At 34.3% G+C, this 23,842-nt stretch overlaps 1 protein-coding gene and 1 pseudogene across 3 annotated transcripts in view; both read right to left on the bottom strand.

Annotated features, from left to right (window-relative positions):
• The window catches only part of GRM5 (glutamate metabotropic receptor 5), a 739,207-nt gene that overhangs the window by 653,050 nt on the left and 62,315 nt on the right, over positions 1-23,842 (bottom strand). The gene's annotated exons all lie outside the window — the stretch shown is intronic.
• Positions 13,550-20,110, bottom strand: LOC141510240 (cyclin-dependent kinase 11B-like; annotated as a pseudogene).

The following is a 23,842-nucleotide window of genomic DNA, read 5'->3' on the forward strand; positions in this document are numbered from 1 at the left end:
GTGAATGAGAAATATTTTCTTTGCTTTTCAAATCACCCTAGAGAACTGTCTGCCTCTTGTGCCATTACATAAGACTTGCTTATATATGGCTGTGTCCCATACATCAAAATTTTCATGTGCTTACTTCCTACTTCAGTGCAGAGGTTAAGAAGTTATTGATATGGGATCCTCTCTATATCTTTGTTTAACGTTCTGTCACTGCCATTTTTTCTATCTTAAGTATATGATCATTATGAGTTTCCATGTTAAAACAAAATGCAATATTTTTCTTTCAAATTCATGTTGATACGCTGAATTTATCTAGACTGATCTTCAAATGAAAGATTAATCATAGCTCATCTAAAGTCCTGAATTGGAAGTCTCTGATGACAGTTAGAACCTAGGGATAAGTTTCTGTTGGCCTGACATTGGAAACCTCATGCTTAAATCTATTCAGTAGGGTTTTAGTAGAGGTACATAATAGAGCAACCTGAAAAGATTACTATTCCATCTTTATCATTATTTTCAGCTACTTAAATAGGTGATATCTTACACAAGAAGTGTGAAGGAAGGTCACACATATGACAAATATTTATAACAGAACTTTTTATAGCAGAAAAAAACAATTGGAAGCAATTTTAGATGTCAGTTGCCTGGAGAAATGCTAAAGACCTTGTGTATAAGAATAATGGAATTCTACTGTACTATAAGACTAAAAACTGAATATGAAGACTATAGAAAAGAATGAAAAGATAAATTTAATAATCCAAATAAGCAGCAGTACTAGCAAATGCTACATATATATAAATTTTATACCATATATTGCATTAATAATTAAGAAAATAGATGCAAATATTATATAATTATAATAACTAAGGTGGTTTATAAATTAAGTATATATAAGAATGTACTTACTCTTTTATTTATTTTGCATAGAGGTGAGTTAGAGGTGACATTGCATAAATTCCTGTTCAATTAAGTTGATATGTAGGTTCATTTTGAGGAATTGTTTTTTTTTTTTAATTTTCTTTGTTAAACAGAGATAGCTTACAGGGTCAAATATGGAGGTGGCATGTTGGGAAATGAAGTTAATGTATAATCAAAGAATAGGAAATTAAAATAAACATTCAATTTTATAACCCTGCATGAAGAGTAAAGAGAGTCTAATTTATACTTCTGAAATGGTAAGGTCATATAGGACTTCAGAGACTATCTATTGCAACTCTTTCATTTTACAGAGTCCTAGAGATATTGTCTCATCACTGTGCTTCTGACTTTTTGGACTTCAATGTCATGCCTAATCTGCACACTCAAAATGGAACCCAGATCAGTGCTTGCAACTTTCCCACCCTGGAATATTCTATTATGTTAATTGATTCCTCTTAACACATCCATTTGACTGAGGGGGCCCAGGTCCATCAAACTTCCTCCTAACTTCCTTTTCAGTTGTTTCTTTGTGAAATTCAACACCATGACCTCTACTTCAGGTGTCTTCAATCAATTTTTTTAATTTCCCTTTTTGTGTTATCTTCCCCTATTAGAATATAAGCTCCTTGATTACACATATTGTCTTTCTTTTTGCTTGCATTTGTATGCCCAATGCTTTGCATAATACTTAGAATATAGTAAAAGTTTAATAAATATGTGTCTACTTATTTAATGTATTTTTGGAGACTGAGTTAAATTCAAATAGAATTATTTAGAGTTAGTAGCACAATTTGGCTCTCCTGACTCTCAGGCTATGACGCCTCATAGTACACTATTTTCTTCTTTTGCTACTAGATTTTAACTTTTACCTGAAGAAATTTTATATAGAGGAAGAAATTTATAGCCTATACTTTTCCCTAGTTAAAGGATCCTTTATCAGTTTTAAATGACCCAACTGTATTTCAGAGCAAAAGTTCAATTATTTCAAAAGCAATAATGAACCAAATTCTCCCTCATACATGTCCAAAATTCATCCTAGAACAAAACAATTAGAAAAAATCATTTTCTAAGGACATACCAATCTTGATTCTTGCTCTTTTGAATGAAGGAGCAGTGCAACATAGAACTTCATGTTTCTGAAACCTTACATGACTCAAGAGGAGAGATTATGCTAGGTTATCATGAGATATTTTGATTGAGTTAAGGCAAGACCTTATGTAATATATAATAAACCGTAGAGGCAGCAATGGAATTCACAATAGTCCAGGGAAATATGAATTTTATCCTGGTTCTACCAGAGAATAATTGTGTAATAACACTCAGGTTCTTCATTCTTAGGAGGAATGTGATAATCTCTAAAACTCCTTTTAACTCTAAGGTAGTATGTTTATAAGTTAGAGCTCAGCACACCCATTCTTTCCCATTTATAAAAGTGGAAGTTATTAGAGAAATAGGATCCCTGAAAAATAAATATAAGCTCTTCCTTGCCTTACCTCTGCCCTGAAAGTCAAAATGATCTTTTGCTCCTATGACTCAGGAATTATTTGTGGGACTCTAAGGGAATGCACATCGCAGAACTGTCACTGTGGCTTCCTACCAAAGGTTCTTGCCGCAAACCAGAGCATGGTCTGTCACAGAGGGCTCAATTTGATTCCCTCTTATCTTGAGGCTTCAACAAGAGTAGGTCATAGCCCTGCTTCTTGGCACTCATTTCAAAGTCAAACTACTTAGTATGCAAAACACTCCAAAAAGGTTAAACAACTTTTTGATAAATTAATTGACACAACTGCTGCAATCTCAGATATGTTCACATGTATGAAAATGCCACATTACCAGTTTGCTGATGAGAGCACAAGCCCCTGTACCACTCTTTCATGATCTCTAATTAACCACATGGAAAAGTTCTTATGGTGTAATGTCCCAGACTTACTACGGAAGTGAAGGTTGAGATGAGGCAGGGTTGATGTGTAATTTGGAGAAAGGCACCCATGCTACTGTGGAGGAATCTACTCATATATTCCCTGACTGCAATCAAGACAACAGTATTTCTTTGAGATCCTCACTGATGCTGAAGAACTCAAGCAATTTGTGGCTATGCCTCAGGGGATAGGAAAGAGATCCAGATCTAGGAGCAGGTAACAAGATGTTAGAGTAGCTCAGTCTCAGTTCTGTGAGCTCACTGTGGTGCTAATGCAGAGGAAGGGTGTCTGACCCAATGGAAGGAAACTGAGATTGAATCCAGAGGAACTGAGTCCAAATCTGAGCTTTGACATCAATTAACAATCAACAATTATTTCTTTTTACCATTTACTACAAATCATTTAACCATGTTTACCTCAGTTTCCCCATCTGTAAAATGAACTGGAGAAAGAAATGACTTTCTACTCCAGTATCTTTACCAATAAAACCCTAAATGGGATGATGAAAAACAAATAATGGAATTATCTAGGAAAGTAGGCTAATTAACGTTGCAAGAGCAGTCAGGTACCTGAAATCTAGGGCGATAAGCAAGCCCAAGTGGTCAGGATGTCTGACAATCAGGAACAGTGACATTGTCAGTCAGGATAATTGAATTGCCCAGCTGAGATGGGTTTCTCCTAGACCCTTTCCAGAATCAAGTCTGGGTATGGCTAACCATAGGCTCAGTAGGGTCAACTCGGTCAAGAGAAAGAGGGAGAATCTTTCTCTTAGCTAAGGCAAACAGAGATATAATAGGATTACCTTGCATCTGGGTTCATGGTCTCATTTAGATGCAAATGCACAGATACATGTGGTTGACCCCAAAGGTGTTAAGTTACCAAATAAAAAAAAAAAAAGAACATTTTCCAGAATTATTTGGGTGTTTTATCAAGAGTCAGCAGAATTCTCAAGAGAGAATTTTTTTCTTTGATCATTGCCTAGACTAAGTACTACAGCTATTGCTTTCCAGGACCTTTCTAGTCATGCTTTTGAATTACTGTGAAATAGGCTTCATGGTGTTGGATATTTTTTAACTTGCTGCTGTTTCCCAATGTTATAATACTTTTCTTTTTTATAGGCCTTTGGTGTAAACTTATAGCAGAGATTACTCTACAAAATTAATATTTTGATGATTCATATGGTTTTCTCTCTCACCTCAAGTTCTTCCAAGTATTTCAAACTACTCAAAGGCTTTTACCATTCAACATCCTTCTGGAACATTTCAAGAAGTTTCAAAATACTTTATTAATATATAAATTTGAACATCACTACCAGGAATATGATCCTTATTAAACACTCCTTTTTGCAAATAAAAAAATAAAGAGTTTTAACAGACTCATTCAAAAACTGAACATCTCTGTATGTCAGCCAAGACGACATAATTCAGTGTTAATCCACTCAATTCCACACTGTCAAACATTAATATAACATATTATACTTTATATGTGTAGGTCACCTTGACAGCATCCCAGATTTGGAGAAGGAAGTTTCTAATTGTCTATGAGGTTCAGATAACTTCCTAGTATTTTTGAAGAAGACATAGATGGCAAGTTATTAAATATGGAAATGGCATAAAATGGAAAGGGATAACATATTCATAGGATGACAAAATACAGATTGTTATCAACATGTAAAAAATGAAAGGTCACATCTGACAAAGGTAAATTAATGAATAGTCACCTTTCACCAAAATCTTCTTTGGTACAACATCATAAATAAGCATATGAACCTAAGTTTTCCAAAGCTCTGAGGGTATAATGAAAGATTAACTTGTCTTAGCAAGTTTGAAAAAGTCATGATTATAGTCAGTTTCCTGAATATCAATTGAGGGTGAAGAGAAGAGACCATTTTTATATCACTAACGATACAACACCACTGTGCTAAAAGGCTAAATTTGGAGAGTTTCACCAACAAAGGTTAAGGTTTGAAGGAGAGAGAGAGAGAAAGCCAGGGAGCTAGAAGGATCTAACAAGTTCTGTTTCTCATATGAACTGGGTCAAGTGATCCAGGGCAAATAACTTCACCTCTCAGTGGCACAGGTAATACTGTAACACTCTAAGCTGCAGAACAATTGCCTATACACAGTGTAAAGGGAGTTTTTCCACCAGGAAATGACTAAATTGATAAAACCAAAGGCCTAACCATATTCCTGCCAAAAACAAAAATCACCCCCAAATGATCAAGATTATTATTGCACTGATGCCCTAAAGCCTGAGAGGAGAAGATGTTTCTCATACTGACTATATTGGATTAAGTATAAAATTTGAGTGACAATATCTGAAAACATCTTTTTATACAATGCTACAAATTTTATAATTTTTTTTTCTAATTTTCATCTCATCTAGAATGTTGCATGCAGGTTCTAAAACTCAACAGCATAAAAATAAACAGGGATTTTAGAGGACATCAAATTTCACAGCATCCCTGGGTAAGAAGTTGCTGCTGCAATAATTAAAGAAAGCCTAAATGGCAGAAATTACTTTATTGAATTTCCATAGGCTAAATGTCTACTATGTACACAGAATGATACCCTATACTAATGGGGGGAATTGCTCTTAAAAGGCTAACAATCCCATAGGGAGAGGATGGAAAGGAGAAAAAAGAGGGGAAAATGGTACATTATCCATTTCATGTAATAATAACACAAGAATAATAAAATTTCATCAGAACAGAATGTGATAAGAGCAGGCCTGAAGAAAGAAGTATTAGGGAAACCATGAATGGTATGTCACCCAAAGAGAAAAGCCCCCAGGAGTCCCTCTATCTGATAGGAAACAGTTTTTCCTGTATCCCTGGTCTAGTAATTTATATTAGGCTAGTGATTTTCTCTTTCTTAAATTATTTTCTTTTTCCACTACCCCTACCAGGTTCTGGACATCCCAAAGTCTATTTAGGAACAGATGTTTGTTCCTTTCTGACTTCAAGTAAAATTTTGTTAATTAAATATAGTGACTACAAAATTTGATATCTCTTCCAAGCCCCTATATAGAATTTAGAACCTGTGATCCAGCAATGCCATCATTGAATAGATTTCCCAAGGAAGTCAAAGACAGACACACTTTCATGCTATATACACAAATATATGGGTAGCAACACTCTCTGCTATCAAAGAAATGAAAAAGTGAGTACTCATCAATTGAAAAATGGCTTAACATTCTATGGCATATCAGTGATTTCTTTGGTATTTTATTGAATGATAGAGTGGATGACTTACTGGGAGAGAAAATATAGGAGAAATCCTCCCTTGAAAAGGAATTTCAATTTGATGATCTCTAAGAGTTTTTCCTAATTAATAATAAATATTATTTATTGTGTTATGAATATTAGAAATTCAGAGAAAGATTGAAAGAGGCTTATAAACAGACAAAACCAAATAAGTAGGACCAAAAGAATAGTGCATTAACATGTTATAAATGAAAGAACACAAAAAAAGAACCAGAATTTTACTAAGTAGATATCCAGTAATGATCTAAAATGGGATACAATGGAAAACCACTAAACAACATCAAAAGACAAAAGTAAATAAAGCATATTTTCAAAAAGAAAATAAAGGAAAGAGATACACTGCTAAGAAAGTGAGAGTAGAGTGGGGAAAGTGAGTAGAGTGAGATTCATCAAATACTCACTAGCTACATTTTTTATAGTCCTATCCACAAAAAATGTGTGTGTGTATGTGTGTGTGTGTGCACGCACATGCTTGTGTGTGGCTTTTGATCCACAAAGCTGATACAATAATTACTCGTTATTCATGAGATTAATTGCTCCCCCTCAATGAGGTGCCCATGGGACAAATACTAGAATCTAGGAAGTAGGCATGTAAAATTTTCTAAAGGGAGATGTAATCAAAATTGCTTAAGTCTTCTCCTTACAATTGCATCTCCTTCAACATTTCAAAAATATCACAAATCCAATAAATGTAAGAGATTTATGCAGAGTCTTGTTTGTTGATTTTTTTTTGTAAAATATTGTAAAAAGAGTAAGAGAAAATAAAATCTAACAAAAGACAATTGGATTTGGCAAATAGGAGATCACTTGCATAGAGGAGTTTTCTTAATGCCATGAAGATGGAACTCAGATTGTTAGAGGTTGGGAAGTGAATGCAAGGTGAGAGAGTTCACACAGAGTTTATATTACTCTGTTGAGAATGTTTAGCAGCTGGAAATATAAGGATAGGAAAGAAGGTCAAAGAAATAGTAGAATCAAGGGAAGGGTTATTTTTTTAAGTAAGAGAAACATACTGGAAATTTAATTGGAAGAGAAAAACTCAAAAATGTAGAATAAGAGCATATATCATAATCCTCAAAGCAAAAACCATTAAATGCTCAAAATAATTCTACCAAGTATTTGCTACTAAATAACATTATTCTAAAAGTACAGTGAAAATATTTAGCTCTGCTAACTTTTCCTCTGAACTTAGCAAATATTTTTTTCTTAAGTAACCTTATTCTGAATGTGAATAGCCACATGTGTTGTTATTCAATATTGAGAACAGAAGTCTACCAATGTGCTCCAATTTTCTTCTAGGCCTAATGGTACACTATTCTTGGCAATGGTAGAAAATTTCTGCAAGTACTAATTTTCATTTAATAGATTAGTTTGCAAAAATTGCAATTATAATCAGAGCCACTGGTGATACTGTCTGAATCAGTCTGTTTACTCAAAGAAATAGTTGAGTAACATTCTCTGGACAGTCATGGTTGGAAGATGCCTTTTCATCTCTAGGAAACAATGTGATTATACTTCTCCAAAAACTAGAAAAACTGTCTTATCAAAATAATTCATCTGTGAAGAGCTCAGTAACATTCTCTATTTATAGTTAGTAATGAAATTAACTTGCAAAAATGCAATTCTTCCTATTCAGACACAGACATTTTCAAATATTTGGAGGGTTGTCATGTAAAAAAGATGAGACAAATTCTATGCATCTCCACAGGGAGAATTATCATAAATTAACAAAGAAATAGTTTTCAACTAAATATGAGGAACTTTCCAACATTCTCCCTGTCAAGGAAAAAAAAAACACTAAGTCATCCTGATGTGGTAGTGAGTTCCTAATTACTGTTTTCAAGCAAAAACTGGGTTATTGCCTGATAAAGACGGAAAGACAAAATCCCCGTATTAGAAAGGAATTTCAGCTTAATGACTTCTAAAAAATTTTCTATAGTATAGATTTTTCAAAATAGTCTGCATCATATTATGTTTAATTTCAATTTAGTATTTTCCCCAATTATATGTAATAACAATTTTCAAAGTTCATTTTTTTAAATTTGAATTCCAAATTCTCTCCCTCCCCACATTATATTATTTTAAAATAATTTCCCAGGGCTGCCCATTTTATTTTTGGATAGCTCCAATTATGATTCTATAAGATAGATTGATAAATATACATAAATACATATAAACACATATACATATCCATACATCCACATATATATACATACACATATCAATAATATATCTATCAACATAAACATATACACAAAAACACAGTTGTAGATATTCTGATATGTTTCTACACACATCTGTAACTAGAAGGTTTATCACAGACTTCTAGAATTAGAATCAGGGACCATGGAATCCAATCCCAGTCTGCACAATAATCTCTCCGATGATATCTATGACAAGGGGTGATCTAGAATATTCTTGGAAAGTTCTAATAGGGTGGCTAGTGAGGTGATGGGGCTGGCAGGCACTGTCTTCTGTAACAGTAATTCCACTTCTGAGTAATTCTATAATTTGATGCACATATAGGTATGCATATACATTTATATCTCTTGATTTTATTTTTCATCTTAAGCAAGTACTGCAGACAGACAATGAGCTGGGCCCAAAGTTGAAATGAAAAATGTAATAGATATTTGGAAAATAATGTGCCACTTATAATGACAACTATTCATGATGTTGAGTCAATCTTTTTAATAGTAATATTATTCTTGTAATTCCCTATGGTTGTCAGTCATGTAATATCATGATATGAGAAAAATAAAATTGCAAGTGACCTAAAGAGCTACCAAAAAATTTATGCTAGATATAAGCAGGCTGCCACATATTATCAGAAATGGCCTATGCTTGAGAAATGACATATCATCACTGATATGTGATTGGAAAAGGAAAGTGGATACTCAAGCAGGAGATGTTATGGACAATGACTAAACAGTCTAAGTGATATTGAGGCTTGAATAACATCAATAAAAACAAAGAAAACAAAACCAGCAAGAAGACATATAAATTATTCCTATTTAGAAATGTAGTTGTACAAAATTTCACATTAATAGTTTAGGCATAGATAATAGGCATGGATAGGTTATCATCCATGTCTATATATCTTAGTTCATACTAATGAGATCATTGTTCTATGTGTCATCTAGCCACAAAGTGAATGTTTCCATTAAAAAAAAATTGAAGCTGCTAATGCACACATTTCTCTCTCTCTCTCTCTCTCTCTCTCTCTCTCTCTCTGTCTGTCTGTCTCTATGTCTCTATGTCTCTGTCTCTCTCTCTCTCAGACACACACACACACACACACACACACACACACACACACACACACACACACACACACACACACACACACACTGACACACTCACACTCATAGCCATTATCCCTTGGGCCCAAATTTCCTAATGCAGGTTTCAGATTATCTTCATTACATTAAATAAAAAGATATATATATATATATATATATTTAGATATAGAGATAGTTTCATAACATTCCCCCAATCAATATATAATTTTTGAAGGTAATCAATCAGCAGATATTTATGGAGTACCTATTAGAGATTGATTTTGTCTGTTTTTGTATCCTCATCTAATCCTTAATTCAATGCCTGACATATATTAGGTACTAATAGATATTGATAGCAACATTACCACCACCATCAGAAGCTGTTTTTAATCTTTAGGTTGGGATGTGTGTCTCTCTTTCTGTAGTGTTTACTCTTTATAAACCTCACTAACAAGGTCTAAAGATGATGCCAGCAATGCTCTCAAGCCCAGGAGATTTGAGAATATTACATTTTGGCTGCCTTCTCCCCGCCCTATCTTCCAGCTCTAAATTCTACTCATACTGAAGGTGCAAGGAGCAATTGATAAATCAACATTGAATCTTTGTTCCATGAGGTCCTGGACCATCTATTTTTAAGTGAACCAAGTCTAAGGCTTAATGTCTGGGATTCTTTAGAATGCCCTGTATCACTCTCATAAGTAATATACAACTATTGAGGTCTTAAAAAAATAGGTCAAGTATCACTGATTAATATTGATTCTAAGGGGAAATATTTAAAAAGGTCTTCCCAGAGTGACTCTTGGTTACCTAGATGATGACTCTGGGATCCTGCCAGCCAAATCTGTGACAGAACCTCTAACTTGCTTGAGAAAGTGGAATTCTTTTCAATTTAGTGAAAAATTTAAATGTAATATCCCATGCACAGATGGGAGTAATCTGTACAAATGTACCTTCCCCTATTCTTTTCTCCTGGGATGTCCTTGTACCTATGATCCTATCTATAAAAAGGGTAAGACTTGGAACATGGAATGCTTTATTTGTACAGGTGAAGGTAGCTTATGGTAGGGTTCAAAACATAATTTTTATTGAATTTTTTTTATTTTTCCAATTATATATTTTGAAGTAGTTGAAGGTGGAAAAGCTAGGTGAAGTAGAGGATAGAGCATGGCTCTGGAGTCAGGAGGACCTGAGTTTAAATGCAGAATTAGATACTTATTAGACAATTGCCTAGCTGTGTGACCTTGGGCAAGTCACTTAACCCCCTTTGCCTTAAATAAATAAAAAAATTAGAAAAGAGAAATAGTTGAAGGAACTGGGAAATTTTTGGATTACAAAAGACTTGGGAAAAGACAAGTGTCTCAGGAAGATACAAATACAGTGTCTCCCAATAGTTTTAGTTCAGTTTAAAACTTTAATAGTTTTTCAGATTTTTGGAACATCCTTTATCTAAAGGTTTATTTTGTAGAAGAACTGACTTTGCTATCTTTTCTCTGAAGGACAAGTCAGTTTTCATTGAATAGAATTTTTATGCATTAGTACAGTTCAAAAGAAGGAAAAAGCCCCCCCCACCCCCCATTACAGTTGTAATTTGGTAATTATAAATGGAATGAGCAGTCATGTCTGGGGGAGGGAGGGGTCACAGAGGAAGAATGAGCTTCTCATCACTAGAAATCATAAAACAGAGGCTTTGGTTCTTTCTCAGGGCTGTTATACAAGTTAACCTCAGAGATCCCTCCTGATTCTTGGATTCTAGGGTATGGTATGAGATGATTTATAAGGGCTATTTTAGTTCCAACATGTTTAAGTCTTCATTTCAGAAGATAAATCACTAAACAGTTTTTCAATTATGTAAACAAGACTCACAGATTCCAAATTCAATATATCTTCAGTCAAGGCACCACTATGTTAAGAACATATATATCCAGATTGTAAACTTATTATAGTTATCTGTATTTTCTTGTTCCTTCATTTCACTAAAAATCCCATAAGAGCAGATGGCTCTTTTTTTAGCTAAATGTTTTAATATCTCCATTGAATAATACACTGAAAATACTAGATACTTTAACAAATATTAATTTCAATTTTCTTCATTAGAATCAAAGAAGAGCATAACAGTTTTATTTTTAAAACTGACAGCATGATCTAATCGAGAGAATGCTAGATTTAGAATCAAAGAATTTATATTTGAACCCTGACCTAGACTCATAAATTTGTGACCTCAGGCAAGACACTTTAATTCTTTAAGCAGCTAGGTGTCACAGAAAAGTGATACAACCCAAGCATCTACCATAATGTGGAATACAACTCCAAGATATTACCATAATTTAAACTTTATTTTGAATATTTTAAAAATTTATGGAAATCTCAATTTACAAAAAGTTCATTGTGGTTAAGTTTGTATGAATCCAGTGTTGAGCCAAATCTGAATCAGACCAAATTCCCTTGCCCTGTTCCCAGGGAATGGGTCTAGTTGTTCACTTAGAAATCTGAAGCTTGGAAGCGTATAAGACATGAGGAGTATTCTTGCTGGGGCACCAGATAGGGACCATACCACAGAAAGTATAACTCCAAGGAGAGAGGAAAGGGGAAATAATGAAAGGATTGGGAGGTTGAGGGAGCCAACAGATAATACATATTCTTTTTTATGCAATTAATATCTCCTAGTTTTAGTTTCAAATCAAAGGCATCAAGAAAACAGCTCCAAGGTGGCCTAGACACCTAACACTACACTGTGACTGGATTAGTGATAAAGAGGAATAAGCTATTTGTTTTTGGTGACATGGTAAAAAGCAGACCTCCATGACAAGTATCCATAACAATGTTTTTATCAGTTTCCAGAATGGCTAAATCTGTCCCTCTATTGGACAGAGTCATGCCTGGAAGTCTTACCAGGATGGTGGGGGGTCACCAACTCTTAAACTGCCTGTGTGACTGGAAGAGCATGTTGGAAGTCTTCAAATCCCAGAGAAGAATCCAGTTGCAATGAAGATGCTTCATACCCCTCCACAGCCTCCACAGAGTCTGAACCATCAACATGATCACTTCCCCTTGGCAAGAAGGGGTGCTTCAAGATTTTGGATTCTACAAATTTAGAATACCAAGTAAGAGAAAAAGTGAAGAAGAAGAAGAAGAAGAAGAAGGAGGAGAAGGAGAAGGAGAAGAAGAAGAAAGTAAATAAAAAATAAAACAAAGAAGGAAAGATACAAGTTCCCACAATGAAGCCCTCAGTTCCTCCGGACATTTCCATCCTCTTGGCCTTTCTCAGTTGTGTTTCCATGGTGGGTGGGCAGGCATGGGAGAAACATGTCCTCCAATCCCTCTACAATTCTATGTCCATACAGGCTTATAGCTAAGGCTGGGCTACAGCTCAGTCAGGATTTGGCTTTATTCTGTTACTTGCCATGGAATTTAAAACTTGAGGCTAAAGTCCAGCCCTGCTGCAGATGTTACTTGATTGGTGGTGGTGAGATGGAAGTCATCATCCCCCCAACTGACTGTAATCAAGTCCTACTTTTGGAGGGAGGACTGGTGCCATGCTTAACGTTTCTTCTGTTCACTCTTGGCTAGCCACAAGGGAAACAGAGAAGGGAGTTAACTGGGAAACCTTTCTCTTTTTCCTTTTCAACTATTTCAGAGTCACCAATTCATTAGTTTTTTTGTCATTTGTTCTGTATTCCACATGTATGCACCTTCTTTGATCCTGTTTAGATAGAGGAATTTTTCCTATATTAAGATAACCTGGTAAGGTAGGAGGTATCTGGGGTTCTTCTGCTTCAACCCAATGGGAGATAAGACTGGAGTGATGGAAAGTAATCTCCTTTCTCTGTGGCATTAGATTATCTTACAATGATTCCTCTACCACTTCTTTAGCTTCTTCACTCCCTCCCCAATCTTGGTCAAACCTTGATACTGCAACAACTCAAATGATTTTTATTTTCTTTCTCTTCCTCTTTACTCATTTCTTCAACCAATTGCTCATAAACTTCCTAAGAAATCTTTCCTGATTCTTCCTCTTCTGATTTCTCACTGCTGGTCTCTTCTTCCTCCCCAGAGGAAGATTCTGACTCTGCTAATGAGAATGCAACTCAGCTAATCTTCCTGTAGCTGATATCTTGTAAATTAAAATAGACATCCCTCTCTTCCATTTTCTCTTCTTTGATATCCTTTCTCAAATTCTTCTAAAGGCTGGTGTCATGGGCTTTGATTCCAGAGATTAATTTGCACTCTTCTGTGATGCATTGATCCTGCGCAGAAACTTCTCATCTAGCCACAAACTCTTTGAATCTTTCCCTTGCCCATCTCTCTCATTCCTTCTGTTCCCTTTCCTTCTGCTGCTCCCTCATCTTACACTCTTTTTTTTCTTCAGTTGTTCAAGATATTCTCTCTCCCCTCCTGGAATATTTCCAAGCCTTCTCTCTCCTTTTCTATTTTTCCCATTTTCTCTGAGCTTTGTCCAGCTCCTCCTTTTTTTCTGAAGCTTATGTTCCCTATTCTTCTCTTTCACTCTGGCATTTTCTTTCCCTTTCCTGAACAATGTGATGCTAATGTTTCTCTTTCCTTTTCTCCTCTTTCCTGTAACTAGATTTTTCCCTCATGTGACATTTGCTAGGTTGGTCTCATGACCAAAAAGTTCTCTTCTTCACCTTAATCTTCCATAGAATCTTCATTCCTGTAAGGTAAATTCCTGATTGTTACTTCCACATTATGTTCTCTTCAAAGAAATCCAATTCAAATCCCACTTCAAAGGAATCTCAATTGGAATACCAACCATCAGAATTTTAATGTTTTACCTCTGTCTTCTCTTCTTATTCCTTCCTTTCCTTCTTTACCCCAAGAATTTCATCCACACTTTTCACTTTCCAAGAATTCTTTTCATTACCAATTTGGGTTAAGAAATGCACCACACTGAGGTGGCTAGGTGGCACAGTGGATAGAGCATGGGCCCTGGAGTCAGGACTACCTGAGTTCAAATCCGGCTCAGACAATTAATAATTACCTAGCTGTGTGGCCTTGGGCAAGCCACTTAACCCCACTGACTTGCAAAAAATTAAAAAAAAATGCACCATACCCACACTACCACCACTACCACCACCACTGCTACCACCACACTAGAGAGTAAAAAGAATCAGTATCAGAAGCACATCAGTCCTGCCTGCAGGTAAGCCTGGTGATGTCAGATTAAGTTTTTTCATATAAAATTAAAAAAAAAACTCTCCAGAATGAAGTTTTGAGCATTGGCTCATTAGTCTTTAGCAAAAAAAAAAAACAACAAAATGGATGTTAAGTTGAAGTGAAAAAGTACTGAGCTTAAAATAAAAGGTAGGGAAAGTCTCTCAACCTCTTTCTACCTCATTTACTTTAAAATCTGAAAAATGCTGATCTACCTCACTACCTCGCAGTGCAATTGTGACAATAAAATTATATAATATTTGTAAAGTATTTGAAAATCTTAAAATACTTGTTATTATATGTCTAAAGATTCTTCCTCTATGACATTAAAATACTCTTTTTCTCACTAGTTTTACTTTAAATAAAGTGATTTAAAATTAAAAGTTATGTAAATCTTGCAGTTAACTTGCAAGCTATCATGGAACACTGAATTGAGAGTTAACCCTGAAATCAGGAAGATAGGGGTTAATGTTTCACCTCTGATACATTCTGGTTGTGTAACATTAGCAAATTATCTAATCACTCATAGAGTGGTGGATCTAGAACACAGAAGAATCATCTCATGAGTTCAAATCTTCCCTCAAACACTTCCTATATGACATTAAACAAGTCTTGTTTTCTTACTGACAAAAGAGCTGGAGAAAGAAAGGGCAAACCATTCTATCTTCTTTACCAAGAAAACCCCAAATGAGGTCATAGAGACACAGACACAACTGAAAAAATGATTGAACAACAACAATCTCTACTAAAACTTTTAGAATCTAGGTTGCAGAAAAGGTCCCTGCTTTCATTGGTAAAAATAGTTTCCACTTTCCATGTATTTGGGAAGCCATTACACCAGTGAACTAATAGGACTAGTCTCTTTCTAAAGAAATTTAGTGACATAAACAGTTGATGTGACCTACAATGAAAAAAATAAAAAATTTCAGGTCTGCAGTCATTAAATGTTGAGTTGTTAAATAAATACACATGGTTTCATATGAACTAGAGAAGAAAGTTTTAGCAACTTAAAAAAAATCCAATTTGTTTTCCAGGATGATTGTACCATGCACAATTCCACCAATTATTAGAATATCTATCTGTATTCCCATATCTTTTCTAACAAGGAGTATGTTAACTTTTATTCATTCTTGCCAGTTTTCTGGATGTGGGAGAAAATTTTTGTTTTTATATGTTACATTTCTTTTATTATTACTGGTTTAGTAAGATCTTATGCATTATTGTTAGTTTTTCTTTTGAAAATTATTCATATTTATTATGACTTCCATGGGGGGAATGAATTTTATTGTCATATATTTGTTCTAGTTCTCTATATATTTTGGATATCAAACTCTCAAAAAAAATATTTATCCAAAGATTCTTCTCATCTAATAAACTATTTTCTTTCTTCAAGCTGTATTAACTTTAGTTATGCAAAAAAATTTCAATTTCATTTAATTAAAATCATTTATTTTATTTTTTATCTTCTTCTATACCTTCTTTGGTTTAATAATTCTTCTCCTAAACAAAACTGTGAAAGTAATTTAATTTTCTAATATTTTTGGTATTACCTTTAATGTTCAAGTTACTTATGTTTTCTGAGTTTATTATGACAAACAGTAAAATATAAAAAGTTAATTTTTCTATAGTATTTTAAGGAATGCAAAATGCTTTAAATATATATTATTTCATTTGTTCTCACAGAAATCTTTTATTGTAGGTATTATTTTCATTTCTATAAGCAAGAAAACTTTCAGCACAAAGAAGATATTTAACTTGTTTAGGGACAAACAGCTATTAAATTTCTGAAGCATGATTCAGATCTTATTCTTCATCACTTCTAATCCATCACTCCATCCATTATGTCACTGTTGCCTCTTATTTTAGAGTATGGTTTAATCTTAATTTCTGCCAAATTGTTTTCCAGTGAAATTATGTTGAAAGACATAACAGTTTTAGAGAAATGAGGAAAAGGAAAGAGATAGCAAGAGAAAAATGTTTTCATCTCTGTAGACATGCAGAATCAAGGGGGAAGCAGAATAAGAGGAATGAGTTTGCCAAATATAGAATAGGAGAATAAACTTAATTAGTAGTTGCATTCCCTTTGCTCCTAGGAAGATAGCACAGTGTCAATGTAAGGGAGCCTGTCCTAGGAAACTTGGACAGTTGGTATCCAAGAGATAGGGGAAAGTTGTATGAGCCAGAAAAATGAGTCAATAAATTACTGAGGAAAGGATGTAACAGAGAGGAATGAGTTTTCAAACTAAAACCACATACTTCAACCAAACTCAGCACACAGGAAAGAGTTCTGGATTTGTAAAAGACATGACTTCAAATCCTGGTTCTGCCACCTGTTTAAGTCTTAATTGCTCCATTTATCAAGTAAGGTGGACTAGATGACTTTCAAGATCTCTTCTGACTCTTAGTCTTTGATCATCTCAAGATGTTGAGCAGTGAAGTGAGTGACATTCACAATATATCCTGTACACGAAAACTAAGACTTTCTACAACCTTTGGGTGGACTGAGACTTGGGTTGATGGTGCAAAGGAATAATGGCTGTATTTCTCCTTCCCTCTATATAATTCAACTATCTGGTGGTCTGTTCATTAAATTTGAGACACTATTTCCTTTCTCCATGTCTTCCCATTGGCTGTCTTCCATGTCTGGAATGCTCTGTCTCCTAAAATTAGACTTTAGTTTTCTCTGACTTCTTTTCACATTCATTTCAAAGTTTTTTTTTTCCTATAAGAAGTCTTTACTGCCTGACAACCATCTTTCCCTTTCCCTTTAAAATCAATTTCAATATACTCAATGTTTCCAGTATATACCTAGATTATTTGCATGTTCTTTTTTATTATATGTACCTTTAAAATAGAGCAGGGACTGGATGTTTTCTTTTGCTTTTAATGTTTTTTCAATCCTTTGCAATTATAAAGGAAAAAAATAAGGAATAAATATGTGTTGACTAAATAATTTCTAGACAGACTAAATAATTTCTAGACAGACGAAATAATTTCTAGACCTGGACTCTGTTTGAGAAATTCTCCTAGAGATTCTCCTCCTTATTCATGTAACCTCAAGCAAATCTTTAAACCTCTCTAGACTTCAGTTTACCTTTATATAGTAATGAGATTTTACTTAAAAGGTATTTTCCAACTCTCCTGTGATCCTATAATTGCAAAAATAACAACGAACTCTTATTCAGTCTTATTATTCATTGATTTTTTCTAATTCAGAATGAAGAGCCATATGGAAGTGTGGCTGGAGGTTGAGGCTAGATGTAGATCAAAGTCCTGTGGCAGTCTTAAAAGGCTCTAGAGTACTTGAGAATAATTCAGAGTTGATTAATACACATTCTCTTCTGTGGAGTAATAGTTTAAGCCAAAGGAAGTGTTTCTCCAATTCCACTTTATTTCCCCCTTACCCTAGTAATGCAGTTCAAATTTTTGCATTTTTCTCTTGGAAGACATTCAAATTTATATTTCAGAAATGTATGTTATAATACCACAAGTCTTTCCAATTGGGACATAATATCTTCTAGATGAATTCATTATGTACTTCTTTATGCTCCTCATAGCAAATTTCCTGCTGCCTCAAATTCACACGCACATATAGAATTCAATTTTTTCCCTTTGGTTCTTTTCCCAATTTATCTTAATTAGCATCCAAAGCTTCCACATGTACTGCAGCTTCATGTATATTACACAGCTTCTTAATATTATTGTAATTCTTTATAACTGTGTAACAGAAACTTCCTTTCATTATAAAATAAAGCACAGATCAATCAAAACTTGCTTTTAATGTCTTTGGATGATGCCTCAAAATTCCCAAGAGTGAAAAATCCAGAAGATTCATACAAAGCTTACTAAGTACTTGATGGAAGTAGAAGATAATAGTAGAATAACAAAACTGGCAGTAAGAACCAAAAGGAAATTCTGGCTTTCATATTTTTCCTTCATTTGCTACCCCAATGTGGCTAGCCATTCAAATTCATTGAGGCCTTGCAAAATGTTTTCAATCTCATATGTAGATGAATTTTTAAAACCCTGGGTTTTCCACTAGAAAAAGAATATAATTTTTAACATGCTGCTTATGACTTTCAATTACAGTCCTAGTCAGAACTCATCCATCTGGTATTAAGTGCATACTTTGATATGTTAATTTTTCAAGGATCCATGATTTCATTGATCTGAGTATACTAATGCCAATCCAGACCTTCTATGAGTTAATATATTATCTCTGGAAAGTTGTTATGATTTTAAGATTTATTAACCCTCCCTTAATCTGGTTATGACTGTCTGTAAATTAAGTTAGGCTGGTCCCAGTGACACAGATATACAATCTGTGATGCTAAACCCAGATTCATAATCTTTTTTGTTTTACTTTGCTTTTCTTTTGGCAAAGCTATGGGGTTAAGTGACTTGCCCAAGGTCACACAGCAAAGTAATTATCAAGTGTTTGAGAACAAATTTGAACTCAGGTCTTGCTGACTCCAAGGTCGGTGCTTCGTCCTCTTCGCCACCTAGCTGCCCCAACATTCACAATCTTTTAAATGTGATATGGAAGGCAGTCGGGACCAGTAGAAAGAATCCTGGATATGAAGGCAGAGAATCTGATTTAATTTTCTTAGTACTGCTGTTTAATTACTTTATGACCTCAAGTAACTTATTGCTTCTCTAAATCTCAGTTTACTCATTTTACTCATTTGCTAAATGAGGTTAGAGTAGATACATCTAAGATTGCTTTTTCACTCTAAATTTATGGTATTGAATTCATCATCAGATCTTGCCATGCCCATTGGCATAACCTTTGGGAAATAATGACCACTGCCACACTACAATGAGGTATCTGAGTTGAAAAGCTTTGATGAAAGATTGAATTATAGTTTATTTTCTTTAAGTAGAAAAAAAGCAAAAGTGAACTCACTTCTTTTCAGAATATGAAATAAGCATGTTAAATCAACTAAGAAATATTTTTATAATACTATGTATAAATCACCAAGCTAAAAAATGAAATAGTACCTATTCTCAAAGACCTTACATCCTAATGGAGGAGACAAGTACATATATAATTATACAATAAATATGAGATTATGAGGTATTTAGGAATGAAAGGAATAGATAGGAAAGAGGTATAAAAATTTTTCTGAAAAAGATGATGCTCATCTGAATCTTGAAAGAAATTAAGGATAGAAGTAAGAAAGGGGCACATTGTAAATGTGTTCTGGGGATGGAATTGAGGATAAAGAGGAAAAGGTTGATATAAAGGCATGAAGACTGATTATAATTTATAAATATCAAAAAGAAGGTCTATCTGACTAGATCACAAAAAAATAACAGTGGAGAAAATGAGCTATGAGTCAGAAAGATAGGTCAAAGTCAATTTATAAAGGGCTTTAAAAGATAAAAAAGAATTAGGAGGCAGAGCCAAGATAGCAGAGTAAAGGTAGGGGACTCACATGAGCTCTCCCCCAAACCCCCCCCAAAATACCTTTATAAGGTGACTTTCAATAAATTCCAGGGTGACAGAATCCATGAAAATATGAAGGGAAAAATTTTCCAACCCTCAACAACTTAGGTTCGCACGTCATGTCTGTTGCACTAGTGCAAGAGAAGAATATAGTTTAGTAGCAAACCAATATCAGGCAGAGGGCAACTGAATGAGGGACAACAGTGGCTGTCTCCACCCTCTCAGGCCACAGACACCAAAAAAAACCTTCAAAGGTTGGTAGGAAAAGTCTACTTTTCATCAGGGTGAGAGAGTGACTCAGACTCAGTCCCAGTAAATTAGGAGAATGTCTTCTAGCCACTTTATTATTAGTGGTAGCAGCAGTTGGTTTTGGAACTCTGCTCACAGATGGTAAGAGTGTTGAACACCTGTTAGAAGGAGAGTACAAGGGTCTCTTTGTTAGCGATGAGGCAGAACTGTTCCATGACCCATTCTTGGTTCCAGGTTGTACAAGGGAAAGGAGAAACAATAGCATGCCAAAGCTTATAGCCCCCATGGAGCAAGATTTGCCCCACAGTTCTATGGCAGAGAAAAGGTTCTTGTGGTCTTTCCACTGTCCAGAATATAGAGATAGGTGTAGACACCTCTGCTTGGATCATACCATTTTGGGAAAACTGAAAACTTTAAAGTCTCTAGAAGTATCTCTAAAAACAATTGTACAAAACCCTTGAAACTTAGAACAGTTTGCCCTCTAAATGGAAACAAGGTCCTATCTTAACAAAGAATTAGAAATCAAGTAATAAGTAGGAAAATGAGCAAACAACAGAAAAAATCTGATAATAGAATATTAATTTAGCAACAATGATCAAAATACACACCCAGAAAAAATAAAAATATGAATTGGTCATAGGTCATAGAAGAGCTCAAAAATATTCCTAATGGGAAGATGATACTTATAATTCATAAGAATTTTCTCATTATTAGGGCAGTTAGAAAGAATATATATATATATATATATATATATATATATATACACAGAGGGCACAGTTGTGAATTGTGAGTTATGATATCTAAAAAGAATAAGATTATGGAGTAAGAAAAGAATGGAATAAATTATATCATATAAAAGAGGCATGAAAATGCTTTTAAATAATGGAGGGGTAAGAGGGGGCGATAAGGGAAGTGAGTGAACCTTATTCTCATCAGAATTGGGAATAACATACACACTCAATAGGGTTTAAAAATATCTTGTACCCTATGGAAAATAGGAGAAGAGGTAAGAGAAAGGTTATGGGGGTGTTGAGAGGGAGGGCAATTAGAGGAGGGGTAGTCACAAAACATTTTTGAGGAGGGAACAGGTGAAAGGAGAGAGAAAATAGAATAAACAGTGAAACATGTTGAAGGGAAATACAATTAACAATAGTAACTATGAAAAAAATTTGGAAGCAAGTTTATCTGATAAAGGTTTCATTTCTCAAAGATATATATATATATGTGTGTGTGTGTGTGTGTGTGTGTGTGTGTGTGTGTATTTATATAGAGAATTGCGTCAAATTTATAAAAATAAGTCATTCCCCAATTGAAAAATGACCAAAAGATATGAATATTCTTTAGATGAAGTAGTCAAAACTATCTCCATACCTTTATGAAAAAAATGCTCTAACAAAATTGATTAGAGAAATTCAAATTAAGAAAAACTCTGAGATACTAACTCATGCCTATTAGAATGACTAACAGGATGGAAAAAGGAAAGCGACATTGGGCAGGAGATATGAGGAAAATGAGCTATTATAATACTGATAGTGGAGCTGTGAACTGATTCCTCTATTCTGTAGAACAATTTAGAACTATGCGCTAAAGGCTATAAATCCATATATCTTTTAATCTAGCAATATGACTACTTGGTTTCTATCCTAAAAGATATTAAAAAAATAAAAATGAAAAGCATCTACATGTAGAAAAATATGATAGTAGTTGTTTTCTAGTGGCAAGGAATTGGAAATTGAGGGGAAGCTTGTCAATTGGGGGATGATTATATAAATAGTGGTATGTGGCTATGATAGAATATTATTCTACTATAAGAAATGATGAGCGCGATGCTCTCAGAAAAAACACCCAAGACTTACGTGAGTTGATGGAAAGTAAAAAGTGCTATGTACAAAGTAACAGCAGTATTGTTAGATGATCAGTTATGAATGACTAAGTCATTCTCAACAACAGAATTATCCAAGACAACTATGAAGGACTTATGATGAAAAATGCTCTTCATTCCCAGAGAAAAAAAATGATTGTGCCTGAATATAGATTTAAGCATGCTTTTTGTTTTACTTTAGTTTTCCTGAGGCTTTTTTGAGCTGTCTTTTCTTTTACAATATGACTATCATGGAAATATTTTTGCATGACTATACATAAATAACCTATATGGAATTGCTTGCTTGTTTTCTTAATGGGGGGGGTAGGGAGGAAGGGAGAAAATTTGGAACTCAGAGTTTTAAAAAATGCTAAACATTCTTTTTATAAGTAACTAGGGAAAAATATAATACTCAATAAAAATTAATTTAAAAGGTAAAAAGATAAAAGAATTTATATTTTATCCTAGAGACAATAGAGAAATACTACCTTATAGAGTAAAGGACTGATATATTAAGAGCTGTCCTTGAGGAAAAAATACCCTGACAGAATAATTTGGAATGGAGAGGAATATCAAGTGGGGAGGCCAATTAGAAGGCTATTACAATAACTTATACCACAGAAGATGAAAACTCAAAACATTAATTAAGTGGTGGCTGTGGAGAGAGAGAGAGAGAGAGAGAGAGAGAGAGAGAGAGAGAGAGAGAGAGAGAGAGAGAGAGAGAGAGAGAAGGGATCATTTGCAAGAGATAATGTAGGGAAGGGATACAAATGACAAGATTCAATGATTTATTGAAAATATGGAGTAAGAAAAAGTTGAAAAACACATAGGTTAAAAATTTGGGAACATTGAGAGGATGGATTTAATAGATATTTCAACTGAAAGAAAAGAAATTTGTAAAAGGAGTAAATTTTTGGGAAAAGATAATGAATTCCCTTTTGGTTGCATTCAGGTTAATAAGTGTCTGGGAGATCCAGTATGAAATATCTAATAGACAGTTGGTAATGAGCCTCAAGGGAGAAGTTTTGGTTAGAAATATAGATGTGGGATACATCTGCATAGACATTAAGCTGAATTTACAGTGGTGGCACATATATCTTGTTATTTCCAAGGATACAAAAATAAATTTGAAGTCATTTCTTTTCAACATATTAGATTAACCAAAACATTTGCTGCAATACAGATTAAGAACTATAGATTTATACATATAGATTAGGATTAGAGGTGGGCAAAGACATTCAAGGATGTCTATTTAAAGGAGGTGCTCAGTACAGTTTTTCTCCTCCAGTTACTTACTAACAAACCTGTTTTTGAACAGTTAGGTGCTAAAATAAATAGAGCATTTGGAAAGGATTGGAATAAGGAAGAAAAATCTTCCTGTGTTTAAATCTGGACTCAGACATTTACTGACTATGTGACTCTGGATTTCTTAACCCTTTTGCCTCAGTTTCACATCTGTTAAAGTAAGCTAAAGGGGCAGATAGATGGCTCAATAGAGTCAGGAGTCAGGAGGACCTGAGTGCAAATCTGACCTCAGACATTTAATAATTAACACTCTTAATAATTGCCTAGCTGTGTGACCTTGGGGAAATCACTTAATCCCATTGCCTTAAATAAATAAAATTTCAAAAAAAAAAGTGAGCTAGAGAAGGAAATGGCAAAACACTCCAGTGTCTTTACCAAGGAAACCCCAAATGAAGTTGTGAAGAGTCACATAAGACTAAAACAACTCAACACCAACAA

The sequence above is a fragment of the Macrotis lagotis genome, chromosome 1, assembly GCF_037893015.1.
Source record: "Macrotis lagotis isolate mMagLag1 chromosome 1, bilby.v1.9.chrom.fasta, whole genome shotgun sequence".
In the NCBI taxonomy this organism is placed as follows: Eukaryota; Metazoa; Chordata; class Mammalia; order Peramelemorphia; family Peramelidae; genus Macrotis; species Macrotis lagotis.